The 17,179-nt window shown below is 45.1% G+C and overlaps 1 long non-coding RNA gene across 3 annotated transcripts in view; it reads left to right on the forward strand.

The window, feature by feature from the left end:
* LOC125940639 (uncharacterized) overlaps window positions 1-14,758 on the forward strand; it is a 50,698-nt gene extending 35,940 nt beyond the window's left edge. For 2 of the 3 annotated variants that reach the window (XR_007463837.1, XR_007463835.1), the window contains exon 7: window positions 14,420-14,758. This is a non-coding gene — a long non-coding RNA (uncharacterized LOC125940639). Of the gene's footprint in view, window positions 1-8,980; window positions 9,045-14,419 lie in introns of those variants that run through there. The other variant, XR_007463836.1, reaches the window with a different exon arrangement.
* The last annotated feature ends 2,421 nt before the right edge of the window (window positions 14,759-17,179 follow it).

Genomic DNA, 17,179 nt, shown 5'->3' on the forward strand with positions numbered 1-17,179 from the left:
TTGGCATGCCTCATAATCGCATCGTGGTTTCGGCGCGTACAACCCCACAATCTAGTTTTTTTTTTATTTGAGGCACGATGCAAATAATGCAAAGGGTTCAAGCATGAAGAGGAAGTGGCTGAGGGTAAAGAATGCGCCACAAAATGCAACGAACGTTGTTGCGTCCGTGTACGGGGTCGTGGCATGGCAGCCTGCTTGGGTGGTGCATTAGCGAAAAACTGACTATGAGATCGGCTGCTTATTAAAAGAACGATATCAGTATTCATTAAAGGTAACCATGTGCTTGAGCACTGTAGCAGATCGCAAACCTCCAAGAACGGGGGCTGACTCGAGACTTGAAATCGGTGCATGTCACCTCGCGACTCGCTCTGATGCTACATAAATGATGTGAAATTATGGTAGAAGCGCAGAAGTTTTGATTGCATCATATATATAAATAACCAGCGCGAAAACACACGGACCACGAGAAGAGAACAATAGAGCGCTCTACGTGCATTTAAAGTGGGTGAACACAAATATACCCCAACACTGTCTAAATTAAAAATAAATTATGGGGTTTTACGTGCCAAAACCACTTTCTGATTATGAGGCACGCCGTAGTGGGGGACTCCGGAAATTTTGACCACCTGGGGTTCTTAACGTGCACCTAAATCTAAGTACACGGGTGTTTTCGCATTTCACCCCCATCGAAATGCGGCCGCCGTGGCCGGGATTCGATCCCGCGACCTCGTGCTCAGCAGCCCAACACCGTAAAGTTTGATTGTAAACACACACACACACATATATATATATATATATATATATATATATATATATTCATAAAAAATAACGAGAAGCGCTCTTTTTTGGTTCGTGTCTGTCGCTGTTCCATGTGTCTGTGAAGTGCCTTGTCTATTACCGTTGCAATATTTCTGGTGTTATAACTTAACACTAACAGACGAGACACACAATGTAAGTGTACATTCAAATCGTAAATATCAGGCGCGCGAGATAGCGCAGTACAAGGAAAGAGGCTTCTTGTCCTTGCTTTTTTGCACTTCACAGGCACACAGAACAGAGAAAAACACTGATCAAAAATGAACACTGCTCGTTATTTATGAATACGCATATATTTGTTTTTACAATCAAACAGTTTTAAGTAGAGTGCACTATTCTCTTCTCGTGGTCTGTGTTTTCGCGCTGGTTATTTGTAACGCAATCAAATCATCTTCTGTTGGCGTGAAACTATTCTCCTACTGAATTGCTTCAAGACGAGAACTAAAACTCCTTAACGGAATTGATGTACACTATCTGCCCAGGGCGTTTGCATTCATTATACATACAGCGAATTCATTTGATGAGCACAGTGGAGTGTGCCATTACCGCTGACGTCTGATGAATCGACACATCGACAGCTAGAGAAGGCGGCAGTTATTGATGCCGTTCAATTTAAGAATTACAAGTAGCCACATTTTTCAATGCTGCTCTGAATGGCTTGCGGTCGGTGAAGAAATTGTAGAAATTCTAAGGGAATACTGGCACGTTTGCAGCCAAGTAACTTTTGCCGGTTTATTCTTCTCGGCTGAAATTAAAAATACCACGTGACTAACCGTCCGCCCGCATCAGAAAGCAGCGCCTTCAAAGACTCCGCACGAGTTAGTGAGCTATCTGTCCCGGCACGCTGTCGCCAGCTCTGCCAGCTCTGCCACTGCAGAGCTGGCGCAATGCAATGGCGCTGCACATGACGCAGAACATTGCTTCGTACCTGCGATTTCCCTAAATCACAGTCACTGGCTTTTTATGTCCTTAAGCTTCATTTTGTTTGCGTCATGATAGAGCATACACGATGGAATTAAAATACGCAATAGAAGAATGAATTCTTATTTCTTTATGTACATTTCCTGCTTTCACACATTATTGTGGAGTATGTAGCTGATATGAGCGAGGGAGGTGCAAGCTGGAGTCGGCTAGCGCAAGACAGGGGTAATTGGAGATCGCAGGGTGATGCCTTCGTCCTTCAGTGGACATAAAGATATAGGCTGATCATGATATTGCTCATATAATTCGTTTCCTCGGTTCAAAACCTTGTCTACCAAAAAAAAAACGGCACGCTTTGAAATGGCTCATGTCATACCGCCTGTTCTGCAAAATCCAAGTACAGGAGCGTCATTTCGTTCGTCCCTATTAGCATACCGCGACCTTTGTACGGAGTTACAGTGGACATTGCGTGCACTACAAAGCTGGTACATTCTCTGCGTTAATGTTATGTAATATAAAATCGCATTCCTCTTCTGCAGCGCTTTCATGTTGCTCCTTAATTCATGGAACGCGGGAAACAAACGCAAGCCATGTTTGAACCTGGCTTCCGGTTACGCGACGCAAAAAATGCCTTGGGGCGCTGAACACCAAATCCGAATCGCCTTTCGCTGCATTCTACTGCAGTCTGGACAAATATTAAAACATGTTTCTCTATATACAAAAAACCAACGTGAACAGACGTGATCTGGGGAAATTTCAACAAAAGGGAAGGGGTATGCGTAATGTCCTGTGTGTAAACAGAATTAATAGCGTTTTGCGAAGTGTTTTGAAGATCGCTCGAAATAAAACGCGTGCATGAGATGGACTATATACGCTCTCACAGTAATTCACCATGAAGTCAAGTATGCATATTACAGATCCGGAGAGAAAACTTGCATAGGCAACGCACATTAGGAAATCGCGAAATGCTACTTTTTTGGCCTCCTGTTCGTGCCAGTAAAAGTGTGTGATGGTTTAAAAAATATAAAAGTACTTTTCTTTTGAAAGCTCTGTCAAATACGCAACAGTTTCGTATTGCGTAAAAAAAAAGTATTGTCCATCTCACCTCAGTCGAGGGTTTTTTCGTGCTGGAGCATATGCGTGCGCTGCTGAAAAAATTGGTTGGTTAGGTTAAGTAAAAAATTACGTTGATGTGATGTCCTGTACACCCAGTGCAACTGTCCGTACATCAAGCACCCCCGAAATTTCTTTATTGGGCCGTGCCGAACTAACAACGGTTTACTTAGTACTGTTTGCCATTTGCCGCCATCCATAGGCGAAAATTTATTTTTCCGGGGGTGCTGGGGCACGACCAGCTTTCCGAAACCTACCCGTATACACACACACACACACACACACACACACACACACACACACATATATATATATATATATATATATATATATATATAAGAAGGAAAATCAGAAGCACAACTTCGCGGTTATCTTAGGTTTATTATTTACCCAACAGTTTCGGTCGGTGGACCGACCTTTTCAAGGTCGGACACCGACCGAAACTGTTGGGTAAATACTAAACCTAAGATAACCGCGAAGTTGTGCTTCTGATTTGCCTAAATACGCTTGGACCATTGAAAAATCCAGTTACTATATATATATATATATATATATATATATACCCTCGCCTAACAATTTTCTATTTCTAGCTTTATGGTAACTTCAGGCAAATTGTCGCGGTTGTCGTCGCCGTGATGTTCCGCATTAAATCCAAAAGTCATATACATAAACGACCCATACCCTGTGGGTGCGGGAAGCACGCAACAGTGAGCCGAAAAGGATGGCGGCTTGATGGGCATTATTTCCCACGCACTCAATATTCGGGTTAGTTGTAGGTCACGTAATCAAGCGCGAATGGGAAGGAGAGCACGCGTCTTCTCCTCTAGCCCTGCCGTAGCTGTGAATGATTGTGCGCGGCTGAAGTTTGTGGGGCCCGCGTGCCGTATCTAGCTGTTGGTAACTGGCAGGTTTTTTTCAGGGTCAAAAAAGCACGCAAAGTATTTTGAAGTGAGGTGAACATAACATCAACATATTCTCTAGATATAGGCTATTTAGTTGGCTACCTCCTTCTCTTTCAATAATATAATACAACTTTGTCCTATGTATATATTTAAAGAAAAGTGTCTGTGCATGGTCTTCTCAGTGGAAATTAAAAAAATGTTAAAAAATGTAAAAAAGTGAGGAAACACGGGTGAGGTAGCCGCCGCTAGTGCTTCTCAGGCGCTTGTCCTCCTATTGTCAGGATTTGCCGAAGTAAAGCGAAAGTATAAATTAAAAGCCGTGCACGTCCACACCAACAACGGTGCCGTAAGCTTTTAGCCACAACAAAAGTGAAAATGTGGAGGCAACGCAAGAGATTCGTCAAATTATGTGGGTAACAGAACTCCGCTAATGACATTTTATGGGGCATGGGGCTCAGCCCCCCCCCCCCCCGGGAAAATTCCGGAGGGCGCTCGAGCCCCGGAGCCCCCCCCCCCCCCCCCCCCCGTGGTCGGCGCCTATGCCGCCCTCCTTCTCTAAAATGTCTGGCATACGTGGTGGCTAGAATATGCGGGTAGGAGACCTTTATTTAGCCCAACAGGTTTGTGCGATTCTTCAATAATCCTAAAGCGGAGTTCTCCTTTTTTTCAGCCTAATATCTAAACTTGCTACGGTGAAAGCCAATGGGAATAACTTTGTAACGTCTGTCCTTCGTAAACTATGATTGGTTTAACTTACTTACGCGTGTTAGCGGGGCGGAGTATTGCTGTTTTCAGTGTTCATCAAGCGTCAACCACATTATAAGTTTACTGTAAGCTAAATTGCTTATAAATAAGTATTATTTACTCATTCAACGTTGGCAAGGCTGAAAGGCAGGCAAATGTTCAATTTTTGTTAGGAATATCTAGTACATAAGAAAACGCGTTCATCTGGTCGTTATAGGATAAGGCATAAACGCTCACACGTGCCCGAACCGCAGTATTGCTCATCGTTTTGGTCATGCGATACTTCTTCCACGCGATTATGCCGGCGTTTTTTTTGTTTGTTTGTTTCCTTGCCTCTTCTGAGCTTTATTGTTGAAAAGATCCCTTCGTTAAGGTGTTTGTAATGCTAACACCCGTATTTCGCTGAAAAACTTAATATTACCAGCTCCTTGGCGTCGCGTGGCACTGCAGGCTTTTCTCGCGATTTCCTTTTCATTAACTAAGACGCCGTGCGCTTTGCGTAGCAGTGAGCGGCAGATGTCAGATAGCGTCACCACATAATCTTTTCACACTTAGTTCACGGCACTCACCAGCTACTCAGTTTCGATTACAGATAAAACATTTTTTTTCCCGCAGTGGTGAGTAAATTGAATTTCTGCTCTTTCTTCTAATGCGGGGTAAATTGTGAGCAGCAGAAAGCATTCAATTGTTATTATCTACCTACTGTAACTAATGAACTTATCATTGGAGGAAAGCTACCGATATGGATTACCGGCTATTTCGTTCTAGCACTTGCTCTGATGCTCACACTAACGTTTCAGGAATGTTCGGTGGTCTTCGCTAGCACACACGATATACTGCATCTGATTTTCCTGCAATAAGAATGCGAGTGGGCCGACATAGTGCTAACGGGTCCCATAGAAAAAGAAAGCATTGCTGCTATCTATGGTCTACCCATTATATCGGGCGGGCAGACACATCGCCTGCGCTGTCCAGCCTGGGCGGATGGAACGCAGGCAATATGATAAGGTGACGTACCTAAACATAGCAGCACTCATAATCAGCGAGACGATGCGAGCCGTCTGCCGTGATGTGTATTAACCAATCACTGTCTAAAACATGAGCACTAATAATAAGTAGGAGATCCGGAAAACTACGGCCTGCCCTTTCCCGGTAAGAAGATTCTGAAAAATTTTCATTTCTTAACGCTTTCTCAGACGAGATAGATACCAGAAATGTTGGCTTCGAGTTGGCCTTGTTGGAGTTCGAGTTGCGAGCTGGCCTGAAAACTCAGTTCTCATTCATTCTAGAGGTTCTTGTTCGATAATCTGGTGCAGAAAGTAGAGATGGTCCAAAAGGGGCACCCCGCATTATTATTCCAGTCATTCACTTTCAATTAACTTTTTCACATGACGCAGCTGCACGCAGCTATTCCTTAGTGGGCAAACTGCTTTTGCAGTCATCTGACCGTTGTATTAGGCCGAGAATGTCCCATTTCCGTTCTACTGTGTATCTCTGAACGAGCGTGTCTGGCAATATATTGGTACATTTGGTAATTTACAGTAATATATCCTAAAGTTAAACCTAGGGCATGTACACTTGGACTCGGAACTAAGGAAACAAACGGAAGCCATGATTCAACCTGGCTTCCGATTATGCGATACTAAAAAACAGGGCCTCAGGCACGCACAGTTGGACTCGGAACAGTCAGCGAGTTTTACTGATATTTGCCCAGACTGCAGTTGAAAGCAGTGAAAGGCGATGTGGTGTTCAGCGCTTTGAGGCCTTGTTTTTCAGCATCGCAGTATCGGAAGCCAGGTCTCATCGTGACGCTCAGCAGCGCGAGCGTCACCATTCTTGTCTTAGTGGTAGGAGCCGCTGTCTTTTTGAAGATGTCCGAAAAATTCCCTGTCCTTTTAAAGCGTGCCAGCGTCGTCACATCAGTCTCGGCATTATTTACCACAAAGCAGCCATCATGCAACGATGTGCCGCCATGCAACAACGTCGGACAAACAGTTTGAATTCACTGCACAGACTGTTCCAGTCGGAAAAAGCGTGGCACTTCAGGTGACCCGGGTTCGCCCTGCTCTTGCGCCATCTGTTGGAACATTTTATTACTGTTAGGTTAAAGCCAGATACAGAGCCGCTGCTTCAGTGGGATTGTTTTCCCGATGTGTGCTGCCATTTTTGTTTTGGCCGCCTAGCGGTGTCGCGCAGTATTATATAGAACATTAGTTTTATATTATGCTAAAACTAGACAGACGCACATTCATTTTGATGTATATTGTGCAAGAGATGTTCATTTACTAACGTAAAAACCAGTGCACGGTGCATACTTAATGAATGCCGCGGATTACGGTTATGCACATATATCTTGCCTCAAATAGGCCTGACATTTCTTTTGCGCTATATAATGTTGACGTGTATGACCCCTTGCCACCAGTGCTAGTAGGTCGCTTGGTTTTGGCCGGTCGGTTGAATCGAGTGACAGACAGACAGACACGACTGACAGACACAACATGACGGACAGACACAAGACACGCCGGACAGACACAAGACACGCCGGACAGACACAAGACACGCCGGACAGACACAAGACACGCCGGACAGACACAAGACACGCCGGACACACACAAGACACGCCGGACACACACAAGACACGCCGGACACACACAAGACACGCCGGACAGACACAAGACACGCCGGACAGACACAAGACACGCCGGACAGAAAGACACGCCGGACAGACACAAGACACGCCGGACAGACACAAGACACGCCGGACATGACACAGACACGACAGACACGACACATACACGACAAGACACGACACAGAACGACAAGACACGACACAGAACGACAAGACACGACACAGAACGACAAGACACAGAACGACAAGACAAGACAAACAGTTTGACAGTGCTTCGACAGTGCGAAGTCGAAGCACGTGCAGTGATCCACTTTCTGTATTTGAAGGGACAAGATGCCAAGACGATTCACGGCGAGACACAGACACACAGACACAGACAGATACGACAGACACAGACACAGACAAAGAATTCACACACAGAAAGACACAGAATTCACACACAGACAAGACAGACAGACACAGAATTCTCACGCAGACAAGACACGGCAGACAATACAGACAGACACGACAGACACAGAATTCACACACAGACAAGACACGACAGACAAGACAGACAGACACGACAGACACAGACACAGAATTCACACACAGAGAGACACAGACAATGTTTTCACGTTTAGGTAGGCCTAGAAAGACTATAGTCTTAAAAAACAACTCTTAACCTATGCTAGAGATTACATGCCGAGGATGGGTATTACGATTAGTCATAATACGGATGCGCTTTGTGTTTCTCCCTTCTGCAGGCATCGCAGTGCCGTCGCGTTTAGTAGTCAGTTGTGCCCGTAGACAGTTCTGAGAAGACTACACCCACAGAAAAAAATACTGCTTAAAAAATTGCTTACTGGCTCAAGCAATAAAACCAGTTCACCTCGAATGAAATGCCTTCAGTTGTGCGAAAATATACTTCCTTGATGAACGGTACAGTCCCTTTAACAGTTTTTTTATGCATGAAGTAGCAAAAATACCTAAAATATTAACGTAATTAGTCGCACCGTATGGGTAGCAGTCTTAAACTTTCTTGCACTCTGTTTGCAAAATAGATTTATCAGAATTCGTTCATTCAAGGAAGTTATGCCTTGCAATGTCAGGGGATGCAATTCTTAAACTACAATACGTGGCCTAAATCAATAAGCTAGAAACCTAATATTATTTTGCGAATTCTGTTTCTCCCTTCATCGTAGAAATAGGGTTGGCCTGTTGTAGTAGTCCTAGTCGTACGTTAGGGTTTCAGTACATGCCATATGTGAAGTATTTTTGAAAATGTCTCCCCTCCAAATATATACGCTCTAGTACCTGTTTAGTTTCCCCTTGCAGCTACCAAATAATGGTCGTGGTTTCTTTGTTTCAACGTACGCAGTTAGACACAAGCTTCGTACTTTCACTGGCCCTCACAAACACTAAATCTGAAGCACTTTCTGTATTCCTTATACGAGTACATACTGCGTTTCACACACACTGAATGTTATTCGGCACGATGCGGATAGCGCAGCAAAAGTGCCTGTTCGGTTTACAGATCTACGTCACTTAGCAAAGTACTTGCTTGAAGATGACCCAATTATGTTTTCTAAGTAAAACAGGCCTACGCGTCTGTCAGCAAGCTCTATATTTTCTAACAGTTTCACCAAGTAGTCCTATAGTTACGCTGTGGTGCAGGTATGAATATAGCGCGATACAAAAGCCCCTTCTCGCGTTGTGGGATAAGTGAGTGTATAGGAAGAGAATTAAGGCGATTGGCATGTAATAATCCTCTCGTCTTCGTGATTTTGTGCAATAGATTTATCACTCGTACGTAAGGGATCGGGGTGGGCGCACCTTGCAACATCGGATGTGGACTACATTCACGCAAATGTTTCAGGCACGGTCATATGCATCACAACAGGGATCAAGGTAGACGATGAGATCAACAAGACCAAGAAGGCTCTCAATGAGCTGTGTTCGAAAATTTTGGTTTTGTTCAACTATGACGCAACGAAAAACTTGACGCAGAGCTCCGAGACAAGTGGCGAAAAGGAACGTAAGTACACTTAGTCTGCAAAAAGTCAGCTGCAACGTCTCGTTTTGTATTTCTCGACCTGAATTTGCAGGAGCATAATAAATTAACGCTATAAAGCATTCCAGCTTTCACCGATGCAGCAGCGCCAAAATTGGTGATAAATTGGCACCCTCATCTCTTGTCGCACTATTTTCGTCTAGATTTGTCGTTTAGTCGGGGCTGTCAATGAAGGAGCGCTTCAGCTGACGCAAATTGTTTTTTCCGCGTTAACGGTAAAGCGGCGAATAGCGAAGGACCGCGTGAATCCAAGCGTCAGTGATGCCAAGGAAAGGAAATAGGAACTTTTTGAGTTGAAAACATAGTATGTGGGGGATTTAGGGTGGTGACACCAACATTTTGAGCGCTATTTACCGCCAAATTTGGTGGTTAGCCATTTTGGTCCCCAATCCTTTGTTTTTTGGCACGCTCTCATGTACTGTGATGTACTCGTTTAATATAGTAGTTGCCTTTTCCTTTTATTTTAACCCATCAAACTTACTTTTCTATTGCATGTCGTGCGACACATGTAAAGCAACAAGTTATAAGGCACGATGGCGTGCTCGTGGTAGCATTATCTCACGCCAAGAACGGGAACTGTATTAAGCATTGTAGTTACCGTCCAGTTGTACATAATATGTAAAGGGTGTTTTTCGAAGTGTGCTGTAATAAGACTGTCCTTACTAGTCTATTCAACTAAAACCTAGACGTGCAGTGTACGGCGCTCAGACGCGCTATTTGTTTCGGGCTGCTGAGGCCAAAGTTTATTAAAAAGGTGATTTTACGTCACCAAGGGTTGCGGGAAATGTGGTCTGTCGGCTGGTCTTTCACCATTTTGTGCCCCAGATTTAACCGGGCCAATTCAGGTGACGGTGGCAAGTACCCTTACAAAGGCTGTCACCACCCTAAAACAGGGTGAATGTAGGCTCCCTAGGATAAACTGGCAATGTATGCCCCTCTGCACCCCGTAATCGAACCGTAAACCCCACATTGTGTGTGCGAAGCGCTACCAATACACCCACAACAGCGGCAGTTCCTATGTCCACTTCTGTCGGTGGGCATGTACTGCAGTGAGTTAATGTTTTAACGGCATCCCCTTTGAAACGGGGCTTTGACAAAATAGTCACCTAGCCTGGTTGATATAATCAGATATCTAGCATTCGTTCATTCAAGGAAGATACGCCTTCCTTGAAGTTGTGTTGCTTGTCAGCAAGCAACACAACGTCGCCCGCATAATATAAACCTGGAAGGTGCTCCTTACTATTGTGCCGTATAGTTTGTATGAGAGATTAAACCCGATATTGATTCCTTCTAGCGCCCTTTCCCTTCTTACCATGTAGTACATAATAAACAGCAGCGGGGGGAATAAAGTCATAAATTGTTTCTTTCGTGATTTCGTTTTTTTCCTTTGAGGTAATCATAGGTTTCTTTTCCATTACCGCGACCCATGCAATTGTCTCAGCCTCTCTCGCTTTGCGTTTGACGTTCTTTGTTGCCGCGTTGCTGACCATACTGGTCGCATACTTGCTCGTAAGCTTCCTAGTTTTCTTCCTTCACTGTGAGTCAGTGTTGTATCAATCTCTTCCCTGCTTTTATTTATATTAATACTCTAAACGTCTCTATCTCGACTGCCACACCACGACGCGCTTCTAAATATCTTGTACCTATGACTGTGAGAGCAAATCAGGTTGTATCAACCTCTTCCCTCTTTTTTTTTGATTAATACTCTAAACGTCTAAACATCTTGACTGCTGACCGGTTGATGCTTCCGTCCACGTTAAACCCAAGCGCTTCTGCAAGGTGTAGGTTACTTACGGGTGTCACTGGGTAAATCCGTTCGCATTCCATTAGGATGTGTTGAATGATCTCCGAATTTTGCAGCGCAGCTGTTAATAGTTAGTTGACCAGCCAGCGTGTACTATTATGAGCAATATGGAAGGGAACGCAGGAACGCGTAGCAAACACCCTCGAAACAGGGTTTGAGCGATACGGGGATGGCGCTGTGAAAAACAAAAGGGGAAAGGGGGGCGCTCTTCCACTAGCTGTGGCACTCCCACCAAGCTGGCATTTCTACAAAGCAGCAGCTTACGTCATTTCGCCGATAATATGGTATCGTCCCACAGCCGATAAGACGATAATCGTCGCAGTGTCTTACACAGATTCATTTATGTTTGCCATTCATTTTTTTTTCTTCGCGCAACTGCTTGATAGTACTCTTAGACCAAGCGAAAGTACGCAGCGTACTTTCGCGCGTCGCTACTGGACTGTCGAGAGGAGGCGATCGTGGAGGTTTACGGCGGATTTCATACGCGTAGTTGGAAAAATGAGGTCACATGGCCCGGTGCCATGAAAGGCTCGTCAAAATTGCGACGGAAAAGTGTGGCCCTTACACGAGTTCGGAAACTGGTGCCATCCTGAGAATTAGTTCCTAGAGCATCCGCCTTGCGAATTCCACGGCTAGAACTTGTAAATTGCCACACGAGCCATAAGTTGGTCAACCTAATTGGTGATTTTCTTAATTAGTCGATTATGCATTTCAATTTTTGTGCAAGTAACGTCCACCTCTTCGAGTAGACCAGCTCATGAACTAGAATTATGCTATCTGCCACAGGCAACCTTTAAATATTTTTTGAAAGTGTTTGCTGGAACACCCCTTATTTATGGCCTCTGCATGCAAGAAGCGATGTTTCCATCACTAACGCGTAAAAGTTGTAAATAATTAGAAGAGCTTTTTTTTCTTTATTTTGTCGGCAGTCGTTAGCATTGCCTACTGGAAAGAGAATCAATATTGAGACACATATCACTCACGTGCTTTTCACACGCCGTTGATAGAAGACTCTACCGAAGGGGTCACTGAAGTCTGCAGATTTTATTGCGATAGCAATTATATGGACACTTCTACCGGATTTCTGCCGTCGCCGTCGCCGTCGCCGTGAGGTTCCCTATAGATAAAATCTTCGCCGCGCGCCGTATGCCCGAGCGGAAGCGTGCGGGGACGCGCGCTTCTACGCTGCCAACAACCACGCTCGTCGCTCGTCCGCACCGTCTCGTATCTCCACACGGCTCTGACGTTTATGCGCCGTGCATTCGCCGCTCAGTTTCCGTTGAAGCGATAGACCGTACGTACCTTCGCCCGCTGCGGCGTATATACGCTCGCTGCCAGCGTTTTGACAGTCGTTGTCTGCAGTCGTTCAGTGTGATCTATTCCTGTTTGTTTGCGCGCGCTCACACCACGCTTGTTCATTCAGTTAGTAATAGTCGGGCCACATTTTCCAACGCACGCAACACATGCAATGCTGCCCGGATCGGCAGTGCAGCACTACAGGTATGTCCCTTAATCCATCAATAATCATCGCCAATGTTTACGAACGGTGGTCGCAGCTTCCCAGCGTCCTAAACTGTTGAGATCTCCTTCCCTGGTTTAATGGCCCAACGTAATACCGTCGGTACATGAGAGGGGGCGGCTAGATTTACGACGGGGATGCATGCAAAATGCAGCCTCCGTCGAGAAGTGTTGCAAGCTAAATTAACCTACTGTTGTTAACTGGCAATGCAGCGACCGCTCGCAGTACGTGGCCAGCACAGTCATCGTGCTGTGCATCGAGCCCTGGCGCTGGGCTACATCTTCACGACGACAGATCGTAAGTCAAAAACTTCAAGCTTCGTTAAACGGCGTTATGCGGCATTGACTGAGAGGTAGGGGGAATGAAGGAGGGGAGGGGTGTACGACTTAAACGCTACGTGTCGCTTGGTAGACTGCCACAAGTTTCTGCACATGAACGTGTGCCACGATAACGAGCGCAAATGGCTGGATGACGCCCTTACGTTCTGTGCTTACGAAGGCCTTCCGGAGTATAGAGCGGGCTGGGTGTCATGAAGGCGGGTGTATCTTTACAAAGAAGGCGCTTTATTCCTGTGCAGATGCGCCATTTAGGAGTTTGTTCATTCGGTCGCTGACGCAGCAATAATTAGGAGGCCCTGTGAATAGTTTTAAATGAACTTGTCCGCTGGTCGGCGACACGTGGTACGAGCATACCAGGACTATCGCACTACTGTCGGCAAGGTGCCTAACCTAACCTAAGCTTAACATAACACAACCTAAACTTGCAAAACAAATCGAATGAGTGAAACTTTTTAATGCTCCCGCATTATTAAGCCCGAATAACTGGAGCTCATATGTGCTTTGCTTTAGATTGCTTTTAAGAGTATACAGTGGGTTCAGTTTCAAGAACACGGTTCTATAGGGAACACCTTATAACTGTATTAACTATAACTTGGTTGTCTAGGAAGTACTGGAAGTTGTGTATCTAAACCCGTTTCTGGTGTGTTATGGTGAGTGTTCTGGTGAATATCACTGCATGGTTTCAAACTTGCTTTCAAAAAAATGCCGGAAATGAGGCGTTTTATAATGAATGTTTTCAGTAGTTCGGGAATCCAGCAAGCGTTCGCATTCTTTTTTACCTACGAGCCGTTCAAAGAAACGCGACTATTTCAAGGGAATGTGACCTGTCTTCTTGAAAGATTTCTAAATTTGTATATTGTAAAAATAATAAAATTAGTGGACGAGCGCTGTAATAGTACTATGTATAGGTTATCTGTTTTTCGTGAACCTTGCAACAGTTTCCGAATAGTGCACCACCAGAAAAAAACGCATATTGCGTTTTAGGAAGGGAAGCGATACAGCTACCTCTACTTTTAACGATGTGATGCGTATTGTGGTCCGCGCGGCCTGAGTCTGACAAAAATCTACACCCAACGGCCAGATTACCAAAGGCACGCATCGCCACATAGTAGGTGACTAGTTTCCAAGGGCTATTTCTACCAGACATTTTATTTCGTAAATTCACGCATTGCTAAAAGCTCCTCCAACGTTACCGAGAGTTCCGGTAGAGATAGTGGCATATAGTGGAAAGATACACAAAAGATATTTGTTTGTCTGTTTTAAGAAATTTGTGTCCGGCTTCTATAGGGCCTTAAGGCTTGCGCTTCAAGAACTGGTTAACGACGGAACACACCTTATTTCTGGTAAAACGGGAATATCATGGTGTTCGAGGTCAAAGGAACTGTGTAGGATTAGCAACTGCTGCGGTCCGATTCGTGGGGATTGCATGTCTACCTCCAGTACATGAACTGAGCCTCCGTAGTGTAGGAAAAATGGACAAAATTTTCATCTTGACGTATATCGGGTTGGAAATATATTGAAAAGGCGTCGTATAACTTGCTATATTGAAAAGGCATCGATATTGCTTCACAATTGCGTTCAAGGTGCCGGCCCGACATCGACTGCCGTCACGACTGCGGGGTCTCCAGCATAGCTGGAAACAACTAACCCTACGACTACGAAGGCTCCAGACATTCCAGGTGAGAGTTGAGAACACGACGCATCGCAAAGAACCATGGAGCGATAAATATTAGCGGGAATTAGATTGTGGCGGGTTCCGCAAACGTGTCGATGGACGGCACGTTAATCCACACAACACAGAGAGCACATGCATAGATGGGCCCATGCACAACACATAGTGCTTCGTGTATGTGCCTCTTTTGTCCATCAAATGCGATCCCGTGCAGCAGTGTTGTTTTCTTACGCGCGAGCGTATAAGACCTCCCCCCCCCCCCCCCTCTTCTGTGAAAACGGCGAGCTATGCGTGACCGTGTGGGAAGCAAGCCCCGGAGGAAGAAGGCGCCTGGAGGTGGAGAAGAGAAACAGAACCACCCGGTTTGGTTCCTTGTCGTTCGTGCTTCGACGCCATGGTGCTCGCTGTGCATGTTCGCGTCGTTCATACGCTTGCGCGTAGCCCGCTTTCACGAAGTGAAACGTCACTACCTTTTTATTTGCGAATAACTATAGAAGTTATTTGGAGGCTTTCTATAGTGAGAAATTGTCTTCATGTTGGTATTCTTTTCTTGTTGCATTTCAAGGCACATTTCGCGTTGGTCTCCCAGCCGTTATCCACTAACGGCGAACCGTCAAAGAAAACTTAATATTTAACCAAATCAGCAGCGACGGACACGGCATGTGCATTTACTAGTGTGCTAAGTACGAGCGATCCGGTGCTGATTGGCGTGGTTCCAAAAAAAAAAAATATTGCAGTTTCAGACGAGCTCAGCACGGCCATTTGCTTTACGGGACCAATTGTCATCATTTGAAACATTTGCTTTGATCTTACTAAACATTTTCTCAATGATATGTATAACTTTGTATAACTTTGATGTATAACTTTGATTTGTATATTGGTTAGGCCTTACTCTGGTTCCTTTATATATCCATGCAAATCTACCTCAAGCTCGTTACATGCAAGTGCGTTCACAATTGCACTAGTAAAACACCATAACATAATTGACAATATATAGGTACAGGCAACAGGCGGGAACTCAATATTGCGGCACCGGCGAGCGCTTGCCAACTCGCAACTTGCCAACTTGCGCTAGCCAACTTGCAACGAAGCATGCGCATGGTGTCGATCCATGGAATTTCGAATGCGTCTCCTCTCGCTCACATCGGCCGTCCAATTCAACCCCTTCTGGCCAGCCCGCTCATCAATATCGTGAAAAGAGTGACATGTGTTACACTGCTTGCCTTTCTTCCATGACCGAAGAAGCAACCAGCAGCGCTGCAGAACAGCGAGTTTTTTTTTTCTTGAAGTCAATCTTTTAATACAAAAACGTGGCTACGTTGATTTGCGGTAGCTCAGTTTCTATGAATTTGTCCTGCTGAACGCAATGGCGTGGGTACAACTTCCTTCAGTGCTGGCTGTGCTGCTCTGCAAGCAGACGAAAATAAGCGCCTGTACTTTTATTGAGCGAAGCGTAAAGAAAGACTGGTGGTATCGCATATTCCATAGCCTTCATTGCGGTATTTCATACAGCGGTGTTGTTGATTTTGGGCATGCCGGCCGTGGTTGCTTAATGGCATTGGAGTTAAGCTGCGAAACACGAGGTTGCGGAATCGGACCCCGGCTACGGTGGCTGCATTTCGATGACGGTGAAATGCAAAAACACCCGTGCATCCTGCATTGAGCGCATTTTAAAGAGTTCCAGACGATTCGAGGTAATCCCGAGTCCTTCAGTTTGGCATGCCTCATAATCGCATCGTGGTTTCGGCGCGTACAACCCCACAATCTAGTTTTTTTTTTATTTGAGGCACGATGCAAATAATGCAAAGGGTTCAAGCATGAAGAGGAAGTGGCTGAGGGTAAAGAATGCGCCACAAAATGCAACGAACGTTGTTGCGTTCGTGTACGGGGTCGTGGCATGGCAGCCTGCTTGGGTGGTGCATTAGCGAAAAACTGACTATGAGATCGGCTGCTTATTAAAAGAACGATATCAGTATTCATTAAAGGTAACCATGTGCTTGAGCACTGTAGCAGATCGCAAACCTCCAAGAACGGGGGCTGACTCGCTTCAAAGACTCCGCACGAGTTAGTGAGCTATCTGTCCCGACTTGAAATCGGTGCATGTCACCTCGCGACTCGCTCTGATGCTACATAAATGATGTGAAATTATGGTAGAAGCGCAGAAGTTTTGATTGCATCATATATATAAATAACCAGCGCGAAAACACACGGACCACGAGAAGAGAACAATAGAGCGCTCTACGTGCATTTAAAGTGGGTGAACACAAATATACCCCAACACTGTCTAAATTAAAAATAAATTATGGGGTTTTACGTGCCAAAACCACTTTCTGATTATGAGGCACGCCGTAGTGGGGGACTCCGGAAATTTTGACCGCCTGGGGTTCTTAACGTGCACGTAAATCTAAGTACACGGGTGTTTTCGCATTTCACCCCCATCGAAATGCGGCCGCCGTGGCCGGGATTCGATCCCGCGACCTCGTGCTCAGCAGCCCAACACCGTAAAGTTTGATTGTAAACACACACACACACACACACATATATATACATATATATATATATATATATATATATATATATATATTCATAAAAAATAACGAGAAGCGTTCGTGTCTGTCGCTGTTCCATGTGTCTGTGAAGTGCCTTGTCTATTACCGTTGCAATATTTCTG

This window comes from Dermacentor silvarum, chromosome 10, assembly GCF_013339745.2.
Source record: "Dermacentor silvarum isolate Dsil-2018 chromosome 10, BIME_Dsil_1.4, whole genome shotgun sequence".
NCBI classification, from domain to species: Eukaryota; Metazoa; Arthropoda; class Arachnida; order Ixodida; family Ixodidae; genus Dermacentor; species Dermacentor silvarum.